Raw genomic sequence first — 19040 nt, 5'->3', positions numbered from 1 at the left:
CCACGCCCGTTGGCCAGAATGATCTCACCACTCTTTCAATGATATGCACTGAGTACTTACCATGGGCCAGGCACTATGCTAGAGATCAGGGATACTGTTATAAACAAGAGCGCCAAGTCCCTGCCCTCAGAGGAGCTGACAGTCTGATAGGAAAGATTAGCGGTGACACTAAAGCAGGAGGAGATTTGATTCCTCAAGATGTTCTTGCGGAAGCCTCCATTCTTGGCCATCTCTTTGCTCTGCTCTCCATCTTCACCTGATTCCATTTATAACCATGGCCTTCACTACTTCCTACGTTACAACTTCCGTTATCTCTTTCTTTTGTGCAATGGGCATGTATCCGGTCGGTGGGATTTCACACGCACATTAAGCTCTATATGTCCCAAATTGACCTGTTATCCACCCTCCTGCTAAACGTCTACACATTTTTTTTTTTTTTTTTGATGAGGAAGACTGATCCTGAGCTAACATCTGTTGCCAATCTTCCTCTTTTTGTTTGAGGAAGATTGTCCCTGAGCTAACAGCTGTGCCAATCTTCTCTATTTTGTATGTGGGATGCCATCACAGCATGGCTTGATGCGGAGTGTGTAGGTCCACACTCAGGGTCCAAACCCTTGAAAACGCAGGGCTGCTGAAGCAGAGCTCACAAACTTAACTACTATGCCACTGGGCTGGCCCCTATCTATACATTTTTTAAACTAGGAGTCTAAGAGTCATTCTGAACTCCTAATTTAATGCCCATGTTCAATCAAACACCAAATTCTGTTAATTCTATCTCCAAGTGTTTCTCATAGCCATCATTTTTCTCTCTATCCCAGCTGTCCTCGATATCTCATACAGTATTATATCTCTAGATGCTTCACTTTGAAAGTAATCTTTTAAACTACTATTGAGTATTTCAAATGTTCAAATCAGAGCTTGGCATTCTCCGGCTCAGAATTCTTAAGAACCTCTTCCCTATGAAATGAAATCTAATTTTACGTGCATAGCAACATGCTTTGGAAAAAATCCCCCAAAACAAAAACCTGTTCTAGGTATTACATGCTTAAGAAAAATGGAGGAATGGATGTAGAAATCTTAAGTGAATCAACCATTAAATTTTAGTTTATTTTCTGTTAGTTATATCAATTTGGCTTCCTATTCAGTCTCTGATCAAAAGTCAGACGCCCTTTGTAGCAGTTTGCGTACAAGGCAGAGATGGAAGACTAGAAATGCTCTCTAACTTAGTGGGACATACGTTTGCCCCTCCAGAAATGCTCTCCACCATCCTCCTGCTTTGTACCCTATGAGACTGACCATATATAATGCTCCTATTGGATTCAGCCATGGGGAGCAATGTAGGAGATCAGAATGAGAGAGAAGAGTGACATCAGTGCTTGTGTCCCTTTGGCTCCCTCCCAATCCTGTGGGATTGCCACAGGCTGCCTGTATTCCTATGCCAAAGTCATTGGCTCCTACCAGGCCCCCATCTCCACATGGCCCTCTCTGCTTGCTGGTTCCCCACTGCTCTCTCACCTTGACCCTTCCGGACTGAGGTAGTAAGAGCTCTCCACTATTACTGGCCCAGATGTACCACACCGTAAATTGTGATTTCCTTAAGCTGGCCACCTTTGTAAATAGTTCCTTTATTGAACTCTCTTCATCTTATCCAATTTGATTGTGTCATCTGTTTCCTGTTGGACTCTGACAAAGCATTTTCAGATGCATTTCTCTAGGAAAATTACAGAAGTAACCCAGTTCATATCAATCACAGGATGGGCATGCTGCATTACAATCCGGGAGCATTGGTTCCCTTGGGTTTGTTTCGTAGTATCTTGTTGTGTATTTTTATCAGATTCTATCTTTATTTCCTTGCTTATAATCGTTAGACACTAAACATGTGATTGTTGCAAGTGCCAGCCATTTTTTTGCCTCAGCTATGTGTAAACACAACCACGCTGCAGATTGGTTGGTCCTGAGGCTGTGTTCTCTGGCTTAAATTTCCAAAATAAAATGTGATGCTCCTCAGCTTGCGATCACAATCAAGTTCAGATTTCAATGCTTGTTTTATGATTAGCAGCAAACAAAAGAGAAGGAGTCAAGTTTACATGTGCACAGCAGCTTTCTCTGAGACTAAACCCCAATTTAGTTTTTGAACGCTTTATGGCCATACCGGGGGAAAGTGGGAAGAGAAGCGGAGGGAGATTGCTGTTGTAAAGCTGCCAACCCACTTTGTTTCTTTGCCTTTATCCTTCAGAGAAGACTTTCACTTCTTTGTTTTTGGAGGGGAATTCCAGGGGGTCTTTAAGTGATTCACATTTAGGACCAGGCTCCTACTTTGGAATAAATTGATAAAAGCAGGTGCTGAGTTGTTTTGCATTAAAAAGTAGATGTTATTCTCTTCTCCTACAAAATGTATTTTCAGGGGAAATTTTTACTTTAAGAAATATTCTGGGGGCTGGCCCCAGGGCGGAGTGGTTAAGTTCTCGCGTTCCACTTGCGCCAGCCCAAGGTTTCGCTGGTTTGGATCCTGGGTGCAGACACGGCACCGCTCATCAAGCCATGCTGAGGCAACATCCCACATGCCACAACTAGAAGGACCCGCAACTACAAATACACAACTATGTGCCGTGGGGCTTTGGGGAGAAAAAGGAAAAATTAAAAAAATAAAAGAAATATTCTGTTTATTTTCTCTAGGGTCTTGATTCCAAGGAGTGGAAAATTATTGGTGGAAGGGCCTTCCTCTGTTGAGGAGGGAAGCTGGTTTCAACAACATGGTGGCAGATGTGCTGAAATTGAGAGAATACTCTAGTAGAGATCTGTGGAGGGGCCTATGGATTCTGGAAGTAGTCCAGTAAAGTGCACAGCTTTAAGTGTTGCTTGGCCGTGTTACAATTCTTTATGTTTCCTCATGTCCTCAGGATAGTTTTGTTAAATTAAGGCTTAATTTAACTTTTCAGAATTAAGGGATGGGCTGTTCCCTCACTGGGGATGGTAGGAAGGTAGAGAGATCAGTAGTAGTCTTAGTAAGCCAGGTACGGATGATGGAATGTGGTCTGGGGTCATATACCTTGTCCCAGAAGCTTGATGGGGTCAGAGCCACATGCAAGGTGAATTTTTGGAATAGGGCAGTGTGCCAGGAGGGTTTAGGGAAAGGAGTCTGATAAAATTTTGTATTTTTTTTTTTTTTTTTGCCAAGTAACACATGGTCTTGGGAATATCGTTTTAGCACTAAAGGGAAGTTCAATTTCTGAAAACTAAATTTGGGAACCATTGTATTACCTAGACTTTCTTATAAGTAATATCTTCAATACTTAATATGTGGCAATATTTTTGACTTTCAATTTTGAGTCTCTTCTTAAAATATGAGGTAAATTAACAGATATTTTCACTTTGTTTAACGAAATATTCACATATGTAGGGCAAAAAGGGTAACTTGGAAATTGAAAAATGAACACCATATACAAAGAAAAAAAGTAACCCAGTAAAATAAATAGAGGAAAATTAGCCAAGCAGTTCAGGAAGAATGAGAGTGATACAACAATATGACGGCTTTGGAAAAGGACTTGGGAAAGGAAGAAGCCTTCCTGGGATGTGAAGGGTTGCACTAACCTAGGTGGAGGCAAAACGGGCCATTAAAAATTAGGCGTTGGGGGGGCTGGCCCCTGGCCGAGTGGTTGGGTTCGCGCGCTCCGCTGCAGGCAGCCCAGTGTTTCGTTGGTTCCGATCCTGGTCGCGGACATGGCACTGCTCGTCGAGCCACGCTGAGGCAGCGTCCCACATGCCGCAACTAGAAGGACCCACAATGAAGAATATATAACTATGTACCAGGGGGCTTTGGGGAGAAAAAGGAAAAAGATAAAATCTTAAAAAAAAAAAAAAAATTAGGCGTTGGGATTTGATGACGCTCTCATCATGAAAGGAGGAAAGCGGAAAAATATTCATTGCAACATTTAACATACAGAGTTGAGGTAAATAGAAATGCTACAAAGCATTCATGCTAAAAAGAGAAGATGGTTTACCTGGAAAACCAAGAAGTTTTTGAAGCCCACTGGCAATAGGGCAAAGGTCAGTTGCTTGGGAGTTTCTGACTATAGGGATGAGAAGAATGTAGAATGATTTTTAATTAAATGAGGGTTTGAAAACACAAAAATAATGGTCCTGACCATCCACAGAGGAGGAGGTTCAGGATAGAGCCTAGACCACAGGATGAGAGATGTTGAAATAGCTGAGAACGAATAAGCCACTGTGCTAAAGCTGGAAAAGAAGCATCTAGACTGAAAACAGCGTGAGCAATTAATGTTTATCGAGTAATTACCTGAATCATAACTCTCTTTATTAGACACCATGAAAACAGTTTTAGGTATTTGCTAAATTATGTCACTGTTCTTTTGTGGTTGTCCTTAATTTATTACCTAAGTAATCCCTGCTCATTGTAACTGTATTGGAAAATACAGAAAAGCACAAATAGGAATGTAAATGTTCAAGAAAATATTCGCTTGCAATCAGTACTTTTAACCCACGTGGCCCCAAAGAGTGCTCAATAACCATGTACAGAAGGGACTATTTATTGGGTGCCAGTCCCTCTCCTAAGTGTATCGCCATCTGTTTCTTTTCACGAGAACGTAAGCTCCGTGAGCACAGGGCCTCCTCTGTCTTGGTCATCACCATGTTCTTAACACCTGTAATAGTGCCTCGCACGAGGCAGGCACTCAATAAATACTTGTTAAATGAATGACTAAATCTACCTCTCAATATTCACAGTGATTTTATTATTATTCCTATTTACTGAGAGGCTCAGGGACACACACTGACAGCCCCAAGCTAACCCACAAGCTAGGATGTACACCCAGAAAGTCTGACACTGGGGCTCATTAACACATTTTGTTATTCTGTGGAGTTCTTCTCCTTATTTATGGTTTTTCTCTCCCCAACTAGATTGCTAAGCTCCTTGGAAGTGCATATCCTACATTCTCATGTATCCCTCCCACCATTGTTGTTGTTACCGTTGAGTCAATTTCGACTCCTAGAGTCCGTGCGTAGAGCCTCTGCCCGGAACCCTGCCTGGTCTTTTCATGCCATCTTCTCACCTTCCCTCGCTCTATCAGACAATGCTCCACTGCTATTCATGGGTTTTCATGATCAATTTTTTTGAAAGGGGGCCAGGTTCTTCTTCCTACTCTGTCTTTAGCCTGGAAGCTCCACTGAAACCTGTCTACCATGGGTGACCCTGCTGGTATTTGAAATACTGGTGGCGTAGCTTTCAGCATCATAGCTACATGCAGCCACCACAGTATGACAACCGACAGATAGGTGGTGTGGTTTCCTGACTGGGAAACCAACCTGGGGTGCAGTGGTGAGAGCACCAAATCTTAACCACTAGACCACCAAGTCTGGCTATCCCTCACATCTAGCACATGGAAAAACATTGTATTGATTGATAAATCTTGTGCTGTAAAAAAAAAAAAAAAAATGGTAGAAGGGGAGCCTGTTGAAAGTAAGGTGTCAGTTCGATGATGTTCGTAACCACACTGAAACTAAGACCCCCTCCGTCCTTGCACAGGTGCCATCAAGAACCTGGTATGTTATATTCATTGAGCAATTCTGTTAACCAGCAGCATCAGAAGCTGGGGACAAAAAAAGAAAACTGTGAAGCCGCTTGTCTCTCTGTCTCTCCCAGTTCTTTGCTCCAGAAATAAGCCATCCACAGTTGTCTGCCACCTAAGTTGGTGGTTGAATGGTTTAGCAGAAGAGAATTATATGGGCTTTTGGGATTTCTAGCATGTCACACAAATGAATGTTTAGAAAAATACAGGTGGAATTTATGTCTGCCCAAGCGCGCAGAGTCAAAGGGAGTGTTGGTGTTGTTTCATGCTAGATGTAAGTTCATTGCGACTCTCACTCTTGCGTATTTAACCAAAGTAAATATTTGCCGTTAGAGCAGAATCGGAAGTGGCTTTCCAGCAGGATGTGGACAAATCTCCATGAAGCCATTTAACTTAATCCAGGAGATCAAGAAATTATTGCATGAAATTTGCAAATGCAGCCACATTACAAATATCCAACTTTTGGCTTTCAAAGAAAATGTAGCAGAAAAAAATATTGAAATAATGTACTCCAAGTTTTCATAACCCTTAGAAATCTATTTAAATTTAGACTAAAAGTGTAAAAGCACAAATTCATTTATCTGTGCACTCATTTTTTCATTCATTCAACAAATATTTTTGAGCAGAAACTACATTCCAGGAACTCTTGTATGTAATTTCTTGGATTCATTTCCTTGTTATGACACTAGGACAAGGCTCTTGTGGGTTTTAGTAACTACTCCTCAAACATGAAGGTTTTCAGCTGTCTAGAAATGGTCTGAGAACATCCTACACCTATACTGACACACTGAAAGGATCTGTTATCTGCCTCAGGGTTAAAGACATTTCATAGTAAAGCAAGCTTTGTTGGAAACTAGAAATAGCTTGTGAGTTCAGAATGGAAATAAACGTCTGGGGGTAGGAAGGAAGATTTATATTCAGGCAACAAGTAGCTTGCAATTATTCTGTGGTAAATAAAGACCTTCTTCTTAAAAATATTGCCTCAAATATTTATTTTAAAGTCATGTCTTCCGCCATCTTGTAAGTAGATTTACAATGTATTGACATGATGTCAAACAATGTTTTGGCCGAACTTTCTGTTCTACCGCTCCCAATTTCTCGACTGGGAGCTGGGAACTGTGTACTTATGCTCCAAGTGGACAGGAAGGCCTGGAGCATATCCTGAACACCACCCAGAGACCCTGAGTTAGCCCTGCAGAGGGTGCATTGCAGGAGGAGTGACTGTCAGCCAGAAGCAGCAGAGGCGGTCTGGATGTGGTAGGAAGCAGATCTGCCTGCAACCAGAACGTGTAGGATCAGCCCCCGGCATCCCACCCACTCTCTAGGGGGCTTCTTGGGACTCGGCCCCTGTGGGACTCAGTTTGCTCACATAATGTAGCTGGCTTCTAACAGGACCTAAATTGGTGTTCGGGACGTGGTGATGTCTGACACACCATGAAGAGAGGATTCTTGGGAATCGTGTTTTATGAATACATTTCTATGTGGGCTTTTGGTTTAGCTGAAAACTATAGGAAAAGGTTTCTTTTTTTTCCTCATGAGGAAGTGAGAGGACAGGAAACTACCCCATCTGCATCTACCACTTGAAGCAGAAGCTCAAGAAACTATTTTTATTAGAGACTCAAACCAAGGCTTACACAGTGCTGTGCTGTATGGTATAAGGGACAAAATGTGAGCCATAAATAGGGGGCCAGAAGCAGTGGGAATATCGAGATACCCAGAGACAACCAGAGGCTACTTTGGGAGCTGGGGATGCTGTGGGGCCCTCTGAGCAGAGATGGAGGCAGGAGTCAGACTAATTTCGTTCTGTCAGCCGTTGTGATTTCCTCTGAGGCTGTTCCAGGGAAAAGGGCAGTAGATGAGGTCAAAAGGGTTTACCAGTAGTAGAGTCTTCTTACGACGAAAGCTTATTCCAAACCAATAAAAGCAGAGCTCTCTGTGCTGAAGTGGGGAGAACCAGGAGCTGCCCTCTCAGCTCACCAGGCAATTGTACTTTTTAAAGCTCCTCCAAGGGCTTCCGATTTGCAGTCAAGGTTGCGAATCACTGCCTTAGAGTAGTGCTTCTCACACTTGTGTGTGCCTACAAAGCACCTGGGGATTTTGTTAAAATGCAGGTTCCGCTTCAGGAGGTCTGAGATGGGCCTGAGGCTCTGCAAGTCCAGCAAGCTCCCAGGTGATGCTGGTGATGCTGGAAGGCAAAACACATTTTGGAATAGCAAGATCCTGGAGCCTTGTTGGGTATGTAGTCTGGAGTTCTCATGCTTTAGTGGGGCATTTACATTTGCTGGAGTGGTTAAGACACAGATTATTGTGCCCAGCTCCCACTTTCTGATTCAGTAGATCTAGGGTGGGGCCTGATAATTTGCATTTCTAAGTTTGTAAAGAACATAGCTCTGGACATGATCATGTAGGGCAGTGGTTCTCAAACCTGGCCACACCTTGCAAACTTACAAAGAGTCGTCAGGTGCGGCCCCTCCACCCATTCACAGAATATGCTCTAAAGCCCCCTCGGTGATCCTGACGTGCGGTCAGCTTCGAGAACCATTGGCAGAAGGCCTCATAGGTTGTGTGAAGACGTCAGATTTTATTCTAAATGTGGCACCATGTACTGCTTGTTTCTGCTTTTAGAAATAATTCATTACCAGATGAAAGACGTTTTAAAGCAGATCACTGATGACATCCTGACAACTGAGCTATATGCCCCTATCTGGATACGCGAATGAATGCTCTCTCGAGGCAGATCCTGTCTGCGTTATCTTTTGTGACAACTGAGGGAGACTCAGAGAGGTTAACCAAACAACGTGTTAATTCCTGCAGAGAAATATATTAAAAGGTGCACAAATTGGCTAATTTTGAAATCTGCTCATGCCCAACTGGCTATACAGTTTTGCTCCCACTTTCTATTAACTTTGGTCTGTTCCATTACGGGCTATGCGGCAGAAGCTAATTCCTGGAGCCTGTAATTTGAAGTGGCAGGTCATTGAAACTTGGGTTCTCTATGAATATGTGTGTAATGTATAATACATTATTAAATACTGATTGTTTAAAACACAAATGAAACCAATTGAAGTCAGCTCCAGCAGTTGGTGGTTAATAATAAAAATGAAACTACAGATCATTAACATGGGTCCAAAAAAGGTCATTTCAAGTAGGTCTGCAAAAATTATTTTTTGTCACTTGGTATTAATTATGACATGCTAATATGTCTAATTTTATTTGGCCCATCAATGTTCACCTCATGTACTCGGATTGAAAAGCAGAACAAAGCTCTAAATCCAAGAAAGAAATAAAGAAAATGATCTATCTCACACTTGTATTAATATTTAATCTTCTTTATTAATTAATACTCTGAGGTTGCCAACACAAACCTCAGTAGAAATGTTACTCTTTCAAAAGAATATGAAATCAGATTTTAGTTTCAAATAGAATGTGATCATTTTATAAAATTTGATCACTTGATTTTTTTCTAAATAGAAAAAAGTCTCATTGAAATAATGGGATGGATAACAACAATAGTTTATATATGTACACACTATAGTAAATATAATAAACGTAATAACGTAATAAACATAATAAGCGTAATAAACGTAATAACGTAATAAACGTAATAAGCGCATACATATATAATATAACTTATCTGTCTCTACCCGTTAGTGTATCCCTGTAATTGCCTTCCTGGTTTTGGCTTCTGGAATTGTCCATGTGAAGCCGTGGATCCTGCAGCAGCTTTGCTTATGATGATGCCGCTTGTCCAAGAGCAGAAAAATTGTGCAGACTTCTAAAAGTCTAATCAAAGTAATAGCTATTTGTAAACAAGTGTCTATGAATTGCAGAAAAGACTCCAGAATCCTGTAGAGTGCATTTCTCCAGGACAAATATGCCACTCTCCTATGACAGTAACAGCTCTCACTTCCTTTGTCACCGATCTGCAACCAGGGGCATTGGCGCAAAATCGAATTCTAGCCCAGTAACAGCCTTGTGGGGCTTTACAACCCTCACCTCCAGTACTGAGTTTTCGACAAGAGCAATAATCTAGAAGGTTAGCTGTCTTTGTAATGAAAACAAACTAACCGTAGGTGTAAAGACTTACAGCTCCAAGTATAGATAGAAACTATAGCTCTTTCTGATCTCAGGTCCTTCACGTTGGCTTTCCAAAAAAATAAATAAATTCTCTTTCTAGTCCGATCTTTTCTTGAAAAACACTGATAAAAACAAGGTTTCCCAAAAGTCCCCTGACCAAGGCGAACACAATGGCTGTGTTTTACACCAGGTGCTATTTGACCCAGTTGATCATTCATTTAAACTCCTCCTGTGAACACGTCCTTCTCTTGACTTCTACGAATTGCATCCTGTTGGTTTTTCTCCTACTCCTTGGGCATCTCCTTTGCTGGTTCCTTCACATATTTTCTATTTATACTCTTTCTCTTGTTGATCTCACCCAGTCTTGTCATAGTAAATGCCACATATATGTTTATGACTCAGCCTGGATGTCTCCCTTCAACTTCAGACTTATACGTCCACTACCTACCTTACATGTCCACTTGAATGGCAGTAGGCATCTCAAACTTAACATGTCCAAATACAAAATCCTGCTCCCCCCTCTTACTTCCTCCATCCATTGTGCTCCCTATCTTGGCATTTCCATTGCTACCACTTGGTTTAGGCCACCAATATCTCTTGCCTGGATTATAAGCAACAGCCTACCATCTGGACTCACAGGTCCATCCTTGCTCAACTTTGGCTTAATCTTATCAAAGCAATTAGAATGACCTTGTTAAAGTCAGAGAACTATTGAATATCCTCCAATGGCTCCCCATATCTCTCGGAGTAAAAGGCACAAATGGACTTTTGTGTAGAGTCTTTATTCAACCTGGCTCCTTAGTATCTCTCCAATTCTTCCCCTACCACTTTCCCCTATGCTCACTCTGCTCGAACAACACTCGTCTCCTGGCTGTGCCTTCAGCAGGCCAGGCTACTCCCACCTCAGTGCTTTACACTTGCTTTTTTGTCTGCCTGGACCACTCCTCCTCCAGCTTGTTAGCTTGTTGTCTGACCTCCTTCAGATCTTTACTAAAATGTCACCATTTCAGTGAAGCCTTCACTGAACATCTATTTAAAATTCCAACTCCGTTGTTCAACACTTCTTGTTCTCCTTCTTTGATTTATTTTTCATCTTTTAGCATATAATTTGTTTATTGATATTGTTTATTACCTACCTACTTCCATTAGGTTGCAGGCTCCACGAGGGCAGGTATTTTATCTGGTTTGTTCATTATTGCATCCATTCCCAGTGACCCAAGAACACCTGGCCCTTAGTAGGCACCCAATAGTACTTGTTGAATGAAAGAATGACTAGCTCCCTACGTGTGATTTTTGTGAGTGTTTGAGCAATGGGCGACCTGCTTTTACAGAGCTGTTTCTTAATATACTCTTTCTCCCTATTCTTCATTGCCTGTCTCTTTTAAAAGCTGGGTTTGCATTTTCTATTCCTTTCATTCAATAAATGCTATGTATCAGACCCTGTGCTAGGTGCTGAATAATACATTAACGAAATAAACACTGTTCTTGTTGTCATGGGTTTTGTCATACGGTTGTTGGAGAAAGACATCAGATGAATAACACAAATACGTGTAAGATTATACATTGTGGTAGAAGATTATGAAGGCAGAGACAGAGTACTGTGAGAAAGAATAACAGTGGGGTGAGGGGGTTTACTTTAGACGGGATGGGAAGGCCATCCTAATGAGGTGACGTTTAAGCTGAGAGGAGGTGTGAAGGATGAGAAGAATTTAGTAACGCAAAATGTAAAATCTGGGGGGAAGGGCATTTCGGGGAAAGAAAATAGTGTTATATGAAGGCCCTGAGGGAGTAAAGAACATGGCATATTTGAGAATCCCAAAGAAAGCCCGTGTGATTTGGGAGAGAGATTGACAGTTTCTATATTTTCTACAGCCTCGTGTAATGGCGAAGAGCTTGGAGCTCTAAGGCCAGCTCCCAGGTCAAATCCCGTCTTCACCTCTTGATAGCTCGTAATGTTTGACAAGTTACTTAACTACTCCATGTCTTAGATTCCTCATCTGTAAAATGGGGATATTTATAGTCCCTGCTTCAAATGGCTGTTGTGTTATCAAATGAGCCATTGTACGAAAGTACTTAGAACAGTATCTGCAATGCAGTAGACGCATACAAATTTGAACATTCATCCTGAATTCAGCTGCTTCTCACCATACCTAGAACTGCCACTCCGATCCATCAACATTTCTTGCCCTGCTCCTGAGACTGCTTCTCTTTGGTCTCTGTGTACTCACTCTTAACCCAATATAATCCATTCTCCACACAGAAGTTAGGGGGAATTATATTTTATAGAAATTTAATCATGTCACTTACCTGCTCAAAACTTTCCTAGAGTTAAAGTAAACCCACTTAGAATAAAATGCCAAGCTTTTTCCACAGCCCCCAAGGCTCTCCATGATCTGGCTCTCACCTGCCATTATGGACTCATTTTCTACCAGTTTCCCTTTGCTTGCTATGCTTTTCTATCTAGATCTCATTCTTATCTGATGGTCTTTATATGTAGTGTTGTCTATATTCAGAATGTTCTTTCTGTAGCGTTCCACTCCTCATTTTGCAGGTCTTTGCTCAAACGTCTTCTTAAAAATGCCTTTCAATTCTATATATAGAAAACCCTAAAGAACCCATCAGAAAACTATTGGAAATAATCAACAACTGTAGCAAAGTTTCAGGGTACAAAATCAATTTAAAAAAATCAGTTGCATTTCTATACATCAACAATGAACTAGCAGAAAGAGAAATCAAGAATACAATCCCATTTACAATCACAACAAACAGAATAAAATATCTAGGAATAAACTTAACCAATGAAGTGGAAGACCTGTATACTGAAAACTGTAAGACCTTGGTGAAAGAAATTGAAGAAGATATAAAGAAATGGAAAGATATTCCATACTCATGGGTTGGAATAATAAACACAGTTAAAACGTCCGTACTACCTAAAGCAGACTACAGATTCAATGCAATCCAAATCAGATTCTCAATGACATTCTTCACAGAAATAGAACAATGAATCCTAAAATTTGTATGGAACAACAAAAGACCCTGAATAGCCAAAGCAATCCTGAGAAAAAAGAACAAAGCTGAAGGCATCACAAACTCTGACTTCAAAATATACTACAAAGCAATAGTAATCAAAACAGCATGGTACTGGCACAAAAACACACACACAGATCAATGGAACAGAGTTGAAAGCCCAGAAATAAAACCACACACACATGGACAGTTAATCTTCAACAAAGGAGCCAAGAACATACAATGGAGAAAGCAAAATCTCTTCAATAAATGGTGTTGGGAAAACTGGACAGCCACATGAAAAAGAATGAAAGTAGATCATTATCTTGCACCATACATAAAAAATAACTCAAAATGGATTAAAGATTTGAATGTAAGACCTGAAACCATAAAACTCCAAGAAGAAAATATAGGCAATACACTCTTTGACATTGGTCTTAGCAGCATCTCTTCAAATACTGAGTAGTAGGGCAAGGGAAACAAAAGAAAAAGTTAACAAATGAGACTACAACAGACCAAAAACCTCTGCAAAGCAAAGGAAATTATGAGCAAAATGAAAAGACAACCCAACTGGGAGAAACCCAACCAACTTGGAGAAAATATTTGCAAATCATTTATCCGATAAGGGGTTGATCTCCAAAATATATAAAGAACTCATACAACTCAACAATAAAAAAACAAACAAGCCTATCAAAAAATGGGCGGTGGATCTGAACAGACATTTTTCCAAAGATATACAGGTGGCCGACAGACACATGAAATGATGTTCAACATCATTAATTATTAGGGAAATGCAAATCAAAATTACAATGAGATATTGCATTACACCAATCAGAATGGCTATAATTACTAAGACAAAAAACAACAAATGTTGGAAAGGATGTGGAGAAAAGGGAACCCTTATATACTGCTGGTGGGAATGCAAACCGGTGCAGCCACTATGGAAAACTGTATGGAGATTCCTCAAAAAATTAAAAATAGAAGTACCATACAATCCAGCTAACCCACTATTGGGTATTTATCCAAAGAACTTGAAATCAATGATCCAAAGAGATTTATGCATCCCTATGTTAATCGCAGCATTATTCACAATAGCCAAAGTGCGGAAGTAACCCAAGTGCCCTTCTACAGATGAATGGCTAAAGAGGATGTGGTATATATACAATGGAATACTACTCAGCCATAAAAAAGACAAAATTGGCCCATTTGCAATGACATGAATGGAACTTGAGGATGTGATGTTAAGTGAAATAAACCAGACAGAGAAAGACAAACACCATATGATTTCACTCACATGTAGAAGATAACAAATACACGGATAAAGAGAACAGATTAGTGGTTACCAGAGGGGAAAGGGATTGAGGGGTGAGTAAAAGGGATGAAGGGGCACATATGTATGGTGGTGGAGAAAAATTAGACCACTGGGGTGAGCACAATTAAGTGTATTGAGAAACCGATAAATAATAATGCACACCCGAAATACATAATGTTGTAAACCATTCTGAGCCCAATAAAATTATTTGGGAAAAAATGACTTTCATGATCATCACATCTAAACAGGCACATCCTCTGTCCTCAGTCCCTGTGAATCATTTACTGTTTTATTTTTTACCTCACACTCTTTATCAGTTGAAATTATATTATTTATTTCATTGTTTACTTGTTTCTTGCTTATCTCCCTTACTCGCACTATAACATACCAGGGACCCAGTACATATTTGTTGAATAAGTGGATGCTTTTACCTATTCTGATAAATGGAAGAATGATTGATAATATGTGCTTGGAGGTTGCAAATTATTTCCACTTTTCAGCTCTGCAGGTGGAAAGGCATCTTTTTAGTTGCCTCATTTGTTTCTCCCCTCTCAGGGATTGCTGTCTAGTGCTGCTTGTTGTTCAATATCTGAAAACCATTGTTTTATATATTTTATTTGTTTTTAAATTTTGGTTGTTTAAAATGAAAGAGTAAATCTGGTCCCCATTTCTCCATCTTGGCGGGAACTAAACAATTCCACATATATGATTTTTATGACTCCAAGTGGTTGGTTGTACTTTGTATGGCCTTCTTACAAAAGGAAAGCATCTCACATAAAGGCAATTCAGACAGATTATTGTGTCCTTTCTCCATTTGTATCCCAGGTCCTTAATACCTAAGTCAACATGTTACCATCTTGCAATACCATGCATGATATTGAAAGTTGTATTAATATAAATCTAGGAGGGTTTACATAGTGAGGCTGGCTGGTGGCATAGTGGTTAAGTTCACATGCCCTGCTTCAGTGGCCTGGGGTTTGTAGGTTCAGATCCCGGGAGTGGACCCACACACCACTCATCAAGCCACACTGTGGTGGTGTCCCACATACAAAGCAGAGGAATATTGGCACAGAAGTTAGCTCAGGGACAATATTCCTCAAGCAAAAAGAGGAAGATTGGTAACAGATGTTAGCTCAGGGCCAATCTTCCTCACCAAATCAATCAATAAATAAGTAAAAGAAGGATTTTGCACAGCATTTCCTTGGTCTTTTCCTAGGGCTCGTCTCTGTTATTTCACATCTGACTGGTTGAAGAACCAGGCAGATCCCAGAGTAGAGGCTTCTGAGAGACCCAAAATACAATATTTGGCCAGACCCTACGTGGTGCTTTGAACAATTCTTGCTCGTTTTTCACTAAAGCGGATAGGTTATTTCAAATCTAAATTCTAGAAAAGGGAACATACTAAGTTAACATCTTCAAGAATTTAATTCTTATAAGAGTCAATACAAAGTTTTTGTTGTAACACGAGTTCCCACCCACCCCCAACTCCAGAAAAATATTTAAATACTAAAATTGAATAGATGTGGAGATTTAATAGATCAATACTTGGAAATTTGGGATACGGCTTAAAAGAATAAGAAATATTTCCTATGGAAAATCAGGCTTCTATCACATTGATTTCTAGGCAGCCGATTTCAACCTAAGCATCCTGAGATTGCCTTTCTACTAACTGAGAAGTGGATAATTAGATACGAATTCATCTGCTAGGGCTCGACTTTCTATTTTCATTTAGAACAAAGCAAATTTTCTCCATCAGTTAAAAGGCTGAAAATGGATGAGTTTATTATAGCATAGAAAATTCTTTGTTATTTAATCCTTTGTGTAATGAAAGGAAAACACATAAAGAACTTTGAAAAGGACTTCGCTGTTGGTAATTGTTCTGATATGTGTTGCCAATTTCTGCATTCAGACCTGGTCTGAAGCCAAGAAGTTGTGTATGGATACCCTTAATGTCTTTTTATTCTACTTATAGAAATAAGGCATGAAGAACATAATGATACCCTGGAAGGAGAAAAAAAAATACTAATTTAGGCTGAGCAATCAGTTCTAATATAAATGGGGGATATCAAGTAGTGAATTTTTTATAATACAACTTCAGTTTTAGATGTAAATAGAATTTTGAAAGTTACTGTTCCACACTAGTAGGTTAACCCTAAAGGCCTGACATCAGTGTCTAGTTTTTAGGCATTAACTTAGATTAAAAGGTTTGTTGAAATATTTTGGTTAATAAGCTGCTGAGATTTGACTTGTGAAAATCTCATTCACCAGAAGTCTCTTGGAGACCCTTGCTATTCATTGGGTCAGAAAGAAGGCAAGAATTATGACAAGGAAAGAAAGGAAAAATGATTTTTTCAATCAGCTTACATGGACCAATCCGAAAATGATAGGTCTAACTTGCCTTAAAAATATTTCTGGGACACTGGAACAAAATGCGAATGTACACTCATTCATTCAAGAAACATATAAATGTGTGATATGCAGAGCTCTGTTTCAGTCACTCTTCTAGGTATTTTGGAAATACCAGTGAGCAAAAACAAAAATCCCTATAATTCTTGCTGTCCTAGAGCTTAGGTTGTGTTAGCGAGTAGACACACAATAAAAATAAACACAATAACTGAGTATATCACAAATTTGCCATAATCAAATTCCTTTGTGCAATGAGCTAGCACATGGGTCAGCACTTTTTTCCTTTAAAGGGGCAGAGAGTCAATACTTTTGGCTTTGCTGGCCATATGGTATCTGTTGCAAATACTCAACTCTGCCATGGTGGTGTGAAAGCAGCAATAGATAATATGTAAACAAATATGCATGGCTGAGTTCCAGTAAACATTTATACACAAAACCAACTGGTAGGCTAGATTTGGGCCACAGACTGTAGTTTGTCTGCCATGATGATAGAGTGTAGAGACTATATTATCTTTGGAGTGGGGGCCAGTAGGTGAGGAGGGGTGCAACATGGTGCAGGAGAAAGAGTAATCATTGAACTCTAGATAGACCTGTCCTTCGAGCTCAGCTCTTCCGCTTAGCCAGTGCACATAGCAGGTGTTAGGGGCTGAATGTTTGCGTCTCCCTGCTCCCCCTGCCCCAAATTCATATGTTGAAGCCTTAACTCCCAACGTGACGGTATCTTGGGGTGGGGACTTTTGGAGGTAATTAGGTTTAGATGAGGTCATAAGGGTGGGGCCCCATGATGGGACTAGCGTCCATCAGAGCTTTCTCTCCCTCTCCACCATATGAGGACACAGTGAGAAGGCAGCCAGCTGCAAGCCAAGTAAAGGATCCTTGGTAGGAACTGAATCCACAGAAACCTTGATCTGGGGCTTTCCAGCTTCTAGAACTATGAAAAGTAAACATCTGTTGTTTGAGCCACCTGGTCTATGGTATTCTGCTATAGCAGCCCAAGCTGCCTAAGACAGCAGGCATTCTGACTAAGACAGCAGGCATTCAAAAACAGGAGAATATTTACCAGATATCAGACTGAGAGCAAAAGACATCACTTCAGGGCACAATGATGAGTTCAGAAATAAGGGAGAAAGGGTTGTAGAAGAGGCCATGTCTCTCTAAATATTGCTTCTGTCCCCTCTCACTCCTCTCCTTCCGGTACTTCAATTATACAGATTTGTGCTTTTTGACTATGCCTTACATGTCTCAGACTTCCTGTTTCATTTCTTCTATTCTTTTTCGATGCTTTTTTTTTGCATATTCTTATTCACCTGTCTCCCTGTTCACCAATCCTGTCTTACACTGTGTTCAATCTGCTCTAAAACTCACTCTATCATTTCTTAATTTCAGATACAGTATTTTTCCATTCTACAATGTCTATTTGATTTTTTTATATTACAATTTTTTGCTTAATTCTCAATCTTTTCTACTATTTGACCAACTCTTTCTCTAATATCTGAATCACCTGTGGATCCTTTTTTTCCCCTCTCTTGGTTTTTAGTAAACCTAGTGAGTCTTATGTATTAGCATGCCTCATAAGTTTGGATATTGTGGATTAAAAAAAAAGAACTGTAGAGGCCCTGTTGATTTCTTTCAAAGAGTGCTAGTTTTTTTGGCAAGCAGATAGATCCTGCTGAGGTGTGATTTTGGCTTTGTTAGGGCTAGACTATTAAATTTCTCACCTTATTTGACCTGATTGCGCAGACCTTATTCTTTATGGGTTTCCCCTACTCCTAGGGCGTGCCCCTTCTGAGGTCTCAACAAAATTTTGTGATGTTTACTGATGCACCTCCTCTAGTAGGGCTTAAAAATTCAAACTTGTATTTTTTTGGTACTGAGTGCTGCTTAAATCTGTGATGAGATTTTCAGCTTCCAGCTGCCATTTTCGTCTGGGTTTTTGAGTTCCACCTGACTTGTGTGCAGTTTAGGCTTTGTCCAACAACTTGTGGGGAATATATACATCAGTTTCTGGGCTCCTTTTCTGAATTTCTCTCAGTGTTAAAAAATTTCTTCTGGAGTGCCTCACCCTTTCAAGAAAGCCACTTTCCATTTGGCCTTATTTCCCCATGCTTGAATGTGGAAAACTACCTTAGAGAAAAGCCCGGGGAAATGTGAAGCTCACCTTCTACGCTTCCTTCTCTCAAGGATTATAGCATCTGTATTGCTGGCTCTCCAGTGTCAAGTAGTTGTTTTGTATATTTTATCCAGGTCTTATAATAGATTCAGTCATAGCACTAATCCAATGCAAAATACTCTGCCACGGCCAGAACTGGCTCCCCTTGACTCTTCAACTTACTCTAATATAGTTTACATCCCACTACTCCATTGAAACTGCTCTTGCTAGGGTCACCAGCCACTTTTATGGTACCACTCCAGTGGATTCTGTTCAGTCTTTATCCTACACTATTTCTTACTAGCATTTGGTACAGTTGGCCACTTTCTGTCTTTGGCTTTCATACCATACACTCTTGGCATTCTTTCCACTTCAGTAGCCATTTTTTCCTTAGTCTCCTTTGTTGACTTGGTTCTCCTTTACTCAGCCATTAATATTTGAGTTCCTCTAGACCCTCTGATAGAAGTCTTAGGTCCTCTTTTCTCCTCACTCTACAACCGCTTTG

Source organism: Equus caballus, chromosome 14 (assembly GCF_041296265.1).
Source record: "Equus caballus isolate H_3958 breed thoroughbred chromosome 14, TB-T2T, whole genome shotgun sequence".
Classification (NCBI taxonomy): Eukaryota; Metazoa; Chordata; class Mammalia; order Perissodactyla; family Equidae; genus Equus; species Equus caballus.
Note: the sequence above shows the minus strand (reverse complement) of the source record.